The following is a 6919-nucleotide window of genomic DNA, read 5'->3' on the forward strand; positions in this document are numbered from 1 at the left end:
GGAAATGCTGGCCTAACGGGGTTACGGAAGGAGATGCACAAATCCACCAGCTTCTGGGTGTGTTTGCGGAGCTGGGCCGCACCGAGCTGCCCTTCTCTGGGAGAGCGGGAACAGAAAGGATTATTTCCTGGGAGGGATCCAAACAAGAAGAGGGACAGGAGGGTCCGTTAGGTTTCCTTTTCCTTCAGCTTGCTGCTACATTTTTCCAGGCCCTTCTTTTTTCCAATTAAAGTTCCAAATAGTATTTTTTTCCTTTTTTTTTTTAACTTACAATTTAATAGACCAGCACATACAGGTTATTAGAAGGATAGCATACTAACATTTGCTTCTTTTTAACTTTTTATTTAATATTGCCCAAAGTGTTAGAACTCAAAATTCCTTGTTCTAGTCTTAATTTACTGTTCAGCATTGAAGTTTGTTTGGCCCCAATTGCAGAGTACTGCATTAGGCCACAATCTTAGATGGATGTTATTCAGTGAGAAAAGTAATTTGTACCTTTATTTTTGTACCAGTAGAATCAGATTTGTGGTCTTTTCTGATAAATGCTGTAAGTTGTGGTAAATAATATCACCAATATCATGGATAAATAAGTAAATTATTTCAAGAAGTATTTTTAAACATGGAAATATTTTCATCAGCTTAGTTTCCACTGCTGTTTTTTAAATTAAAATCTAAACATTTGAGCTGACTATATATTTTTCTAGCAAGATGAAAAAGAGCTTTATCTAAACCCAATAATGTGGTCAAGTCACATGGATAATAATCACAGAACATTATAAAAAACATAAACTGTACCTCAGTTTAAAGGCTGCCTTATCTCTGACACATTACGAAAGCAGAAAGTCAATCAAAAGATACTTCAAAGTACTGACAATTTCAGTTGCCTGCTACTAGTAGTGTGCAAACTTCTAATTAATTCTACGTGCTCCAGTATAACTAATGCTATTTTTATTACTGCAGCTATTTATGTACCTAGCAGCACGATAATCTTTCTATGAGTAGAGAACACCCTTCTCTGTGATCACTCTGCAATACCATAAGACTGTCAACTTGTATTTCACAGGTGCACTGATGATTCACCTAGATTTCAGCTTAAAGTCTGCTCTCTAAATAGTTTATTAGGACCAGATATTAATACAGCTATTTGTATTTGTGAGGAGTCACAAGTACACAGCTCACCGAAGCCTCTTAGCCAAGCAGGTATCACAGAACACAGACCCATTCATCAACTGCCATGAAAAGGTGCCCTATTTTTTTTATTTTTGCTTCTTAACAATTATTTGGAGGGCCATTTTTTTCCTGCATGGTGCATTGAAGATAGAAAAATATCTAAGCACATGACATCAAAGCACAAAGACATGCTTATTGTTTTCACAGTAAATACGTTTCATCATTGTTGTGAAGCCTGGTCCTGCTGAAGTCTACTGCCCAGAACTAATCACTGCTCAAATTGGTGAGAGTTGTTCTGAACATTTCAAAACAAGATGTGTATGATTTCATTGAAGACAATATTGGATTTAAACCAATATACATTATAATACTTAAGGCTGTATTGTAAATGCCAATATAGCAATGAGAAATATTTTTAGTTAGTTTTTCATCTGAGTTTCCTGGGGTGGTTAGTATTGCCACAAATTCAACAAATATCTTCTGTTTATTGTTCACGTAGTAAAAACAGCTGCAAGATCAACTCGAATGACATACTTCTATGGCCACGGATTTGGTATTCAGTACTCCCAGATGAATGTAGCTATATTAACAGAAAGTACAATTGTCTTGCTAGCAAACCAATGCTGCTGAGTTACAGTATATATTGGGTAAAAATGAATCTGTAAAGTTCACCACAGTAATTGTATGGCAGTTGCCCCAGAGATCACTTGTAACTCTTGACAGTTACTTTATAAGCAGAATTTAAAACAAAAGACATTTTTAGAAGGGAATCTTTGTGATCCCCACCTTAAAAGAAAGTAGTCTAAACAAATCTGAGTTTCGGTGTCATGTACTCTAGGACTAAGGTCAAGTACTCAAACAGCAAGTTCTCTAGAATAAGAATTTTTTGCATGTGTTTGCATAATACCACAACATATGTTGTGACACAGCTGTCCCTGAGTATAGCCAGCAACTTTTGGATGCCACATAACACACCACAAACATTTTTTGCATCTTGCTTGCTTTTTTTTTTTTTTTTTGCTTGGGTTGCATTGCATTAATTAACTTGTATCTGCATGTAGATGAAGTGTTACATAGCAGGGATCAGTGAACATAATTCCATCAGCAAATTCTTGCAGATGAAGTAGTAGAAGGTAATGTGATTTGCTGGAGAAAAAGGGATTTATTTTGAACATCTTTAAAAGTTACAGCTCATTGGATCACTTTTCAGTTCTCATCTGTTTGTTGGGGGGGCGGGGGGAGTTGGCAAACTTCTCTCCATCACTTTTTGCAATTCTACCTGCAGAACTTGACACAAAATGTAGAAATGACGCAAATTTATTATAACTGATGATGATCAAGTTCCTGGATTTATTGAAAGTACTTTAATGCTTAATTGCCACTTAGTGCTGAATAAGCACTTAATAAACCAAGATCAAATGTTGATTAAATCATGTACTCTAATTTCACAGTACAATGAAAGGATGTTTTGATTGCAAAGTCAAGTTGTTGGATAAGCACACCATTTTTTAGAGGTCAGCTCAGAGTTAACAGCTTCTGACTTCAGAAAACCTAAGCTAACTTCCTTCATCCTGCGGTTAAAGAACTGCGTCTCTCATCTCTTCATTGCAGGAATTCTTAATTTTAATAATGCTACTATTGGTAACAATGCTTGCAATTTCTTATGACCTGCACAGAGTGCCAGTTTAAGATCTTATGTTTGATCCCGTTGAAAGCAGAAAATTAGGCCATGCACTGTGGGCTCCTCCTCAGCCTCCCAACTGTTCCCTGTAACTATCCCTAAAAGGCTGAGTAGATGTTCCAGGCATAGTTCACGTAGGGAAAAAACAGACTGCAGACAAGTATTTCTGTTTTCCTGGTTGTCCTCTCTTTCTAAACATCCATGGTAGGGGTGCACCTGTTGAGATTTGTTTTTTTATTGGCAATTTTGTTAGCAAGAATTCCATATTCCTCCCTGAAGCAGAAATATCAAACTGGATGCAACAGCAGGAGCCTTCCATCTGAGTGGTAGCGAGTGCACCCAAAGTGCACCAGGAAGGGTTTATCTAATGGCATTCTCAGTTCTTTTTGTGTTTATACAGAGACTAAACAGAATAGGCTAGGTTCCTGCACACAGCACAGACATGCATTATGAAGCAGCTCAAATCTGCTACTACTGACTTTTTGGGTGGCAATTTCTTAAGAGCATGTATTTATTTGTCAGATTCCATACACTGTACACTTTTTTGTTGGGGGGGGTGTGTGTGTGTGTGTGTGTACCATTTATATCTTTGCTTCAAGCTGTGATCTAACTCCAACTGAAATTGGTTGACACCAAGATCAATTACAGAAGACCAGCCCCCCAAAAGTCCAAGTTCAGGAGAGAGAGAAGCACTAGGCCATCAGACCAGACACATATTTCAGAACTGCTGTATCACAGATACAGTGTTTGCATAACTACTGAAGTGTCTTGTATTTAAATTTTGAAATAGACATTTATTTGCATTGACAAGAAAGAAATCTCACAAACCAGATGTTTAAAAAAGATGCCTGGACATGCCTCTAAGTGAAAAGAGCCAAACCTGACCATAAGAATTTTTTATTTTTCTTTCAATTACATATTAGTGAGGTTAGTCAGCCTGAAGTCTAGACACAGTCCCAATACTGTCACAAGGCCAATGCATCAGGAAAGAACAGAACTGCTGCTGCAAGGCAAGCACAATGCAGTGCTAATTAGCATTGGTATGAAATCAGTCTCCATGTTAAGCTGGTTGACTTTGTGCTTTTACCACTGTCTTAAAGATGCTGGCAACTTTTACTCCTTCAAACATTCTTAAAAATTATCAGACACAGCACTATGTTCTATAAACTTCAGCCCAGAGAAAATATTCCAACTCTTAAAGCAGTGTCAATTTGAGCAACTGATCCACTGTAGTCCACAGCTGTAACTGCTAAGCAATTAGTAGCCATTACAGCATGAATAATGCTGTAAACAGTAAATCACCAAAAATTAATAAAGTACATGCTGTGTACAGTGGAAGCACAAGCAACAACAGCCTCTCTAAATTTTAATTTTAAAAATCTTTGCAGGTTAGTAGAAATCCAAGTCATTGAGTTCTGAAATTTAATCATTCTCTACAAGGCACACATCATTACATCCCTTTGCTTAACAGCATGAGATTAGCAATTGCAAAGTAACTCTTCATAACAGGCATCTTTCTGGCAATCTTCCCAAGGCAGTTGTGGACTTGATCAGCCACCCGGACTGAATTCTCTACAGCAGGAATTATCCAAATATGGCTACTGGCATACCAGGAGAGATGATCAAACATGTGACAGATTAAATAACTCAGGGGAAATTTTTATCATTAACTGATATGGAAGCAGAACATACCTTCTGTTTATGTTTGCTAAGCTATCATGTCAAATTAGCCTTATACATTTAAGGGGAAGAGATCTTTTAGAAAATAAACTTTCCTGAGTTTGGGTTTTGTTGTTTGTTTGGTTTGGTTTGGGGGGGGTGGGGAGGTATTGTTGTTTTGGGTTTTTTTTTTTTTTTAGATTCTGAGAAGATTAACTGCTGAATCCATCTACAAACTCAAATCTGTGACTACCTGGAATCAAACTCCATTAGAATTAGCACAGGTGATGGATTGTTCTCTAGCTACTGTAACAGATGACCACAACTCTAAGCCAAAATAGCTCCCCACTCTCCAACTTTTGGAAACTCTAACTAGTTCCTTTTTTGATATTAAATATATGCAGACACAACTGCATATAAGCTAAGGAAAAAAGCAAATTAAAAAAAGGAATTTTAGAAGTTATTAAAAGGCTATAAAGATGGAATTTGTTACTAACCCCAAGGATGTTCTGAAAAGGATTTACAGCTCATGCCTTGTTCATAACTCAATTTCTTCATTAGCATACTACTCCCCGCCACCTCTGTTAATCCCTTATGTCCTCCTCTTACCCATTCCCACAACCCTTTTCTCCTCCACATGCCAACATCTTACCTCTGATACACACAGGTTCCTCCCCGCCCTTTTTTTCTACAATGGCCTACTGACATACTTTCTTGTTGTTTCTCATCATCTACAATCTTACTCTGCACATTTCAGACCAGCCACAGTGTTTTAACACAGAATGGAGATACCCGACTACGCAGAGGATGACTGCATGAAGGAAACCAGTTTGGCACATGAATGCTCTCCATTGTGAGCTGAAGGACGTTTGTTCTGTGGCATATCACCAAGCATGAAGTATGGCTGTGAAGTTTGGTAGGTTGCTGGTCTTTAGAGCTACTTGAAGGGAAAAAGCTGAAGAGCAGATGAGAAGTAGGTGTCCATGAAGTGAGGAATAATGTCTTGTAACACATGGGACAGCTGCACATAGGAAAGCACCAGACGGCTGGCAGGCAAGAGTGGCCACTTGTACAGAATCAGGAAATCATTGCTTTCCCACCCAGGAAAGGCTGATCAGAATCTAGTTGTAGGTAATTTCACCTGTTGCAGACTTGCTGTTTTCTATCACTAATTTGTGGGGTTTTCTGGAGTAGAAAAAGTGCTTTAGTTCTGTTGAACTAAGGAGTTTAGGATAGTATCCACAGAAGTAAGATTCTCTTGTTGAGTTTGCTGTTGTCTAAACTTCACTGCATTTCATTATGAAGCATTGATTTGAACAGCAGCCTTTCACTGATTTTTATGCCAGCATAAAGGAAGTTTGCTACCTTCCTCCTGAGATTAAGAAAACAACTTTGGCTCACCTACAAATTGCTGCAGTGTACATGCACTTGGAGAGGAAAGGGAAAAAAACCCACAGATTCTTAGCAGATTTAGAATCCTTTCTCATACCTAAAAGATTTATTATGTAGTTAAAAAAGAAAAGATTTCTCTATAGAATGTGATCCATGTTCAATACTTGTGGGGACAGAAGAAAGTATTAGTCCCAGCAGGGGGAGGGAGGGTCAGAACATGAGAGGCAAATAAAAGCAAGCATACCAGCCATACTTCGAAAGGGCTGCTATATACTGTACCAAAACCACATCATCTGTAAACCAAGTATTTGCTACGCCATCTGAAAAAGTTATTGCATGTGGTCAGAATAAGTCACTTGTATAAAGCCAGAGCATCCAGTTAAGATAATAAAGGGTGTAATAAATATTTGACAATTAAAGGAGAAGAAAATCCTTCAGAAAAGAAAGAAGTGTTTCTATGTCCAACTGTTCTTCGCAGACTAAGGTTAAAGCACAGGGAAGGCTCTATTACAAAATGTAAAATGGAGGAAGGGACAATTCCCAGTGCACTGCAGGCTTAAGCTTTTGGGCAGGAACTTGCTTTTACTTTCTGCAAAGTAATTAGCAAGCAAAAAGTCAAATCAAATTAGACAATCTATATGCAAATCATGGCTAAACTGATGTCAAAGGACTATTACAGATGATTTGTACCTATAAAGGCTTGTGCAGTTCTCCTATATCTGGTCCACTCTTGTGATCTAAAAGTCCCATGGAAAGAGCAACTAACAATATACAATTAAGGAAGATGCAAATCTCAGGTCTATGGAGATTTAGTTATCAGTTTAGTAATATTTGGCCAGGATGGGCTGATCAAAAGAGTTCCAATTACACCTTTCTGGTTTCAGTTCATGGCATAAACTAGAACTGCCATGAGTCTATCGATGAAGCTCCATCAGCTGTTTAAGCAGAGAAGGAATGCTTACTCCAAATCCCTTCAAAATTATTTTATTTAGAACAAAGAATTAGAAAGACCAAGCA

This window comes from Haliaeetus albicilla, chromosome 5 (genome assembly GCF_947461875.1).
Source record: "Haliaeetus albicilla chromosome 5, bHalAlb1.1, whole genome shotgun sequence".
Lineage (NCBI taxonomy): Eukaryota > Metazoa > Chordata > Aves > Accipitriformes > Accipitridae > Haliaeetus > Haliaeetus albicilla.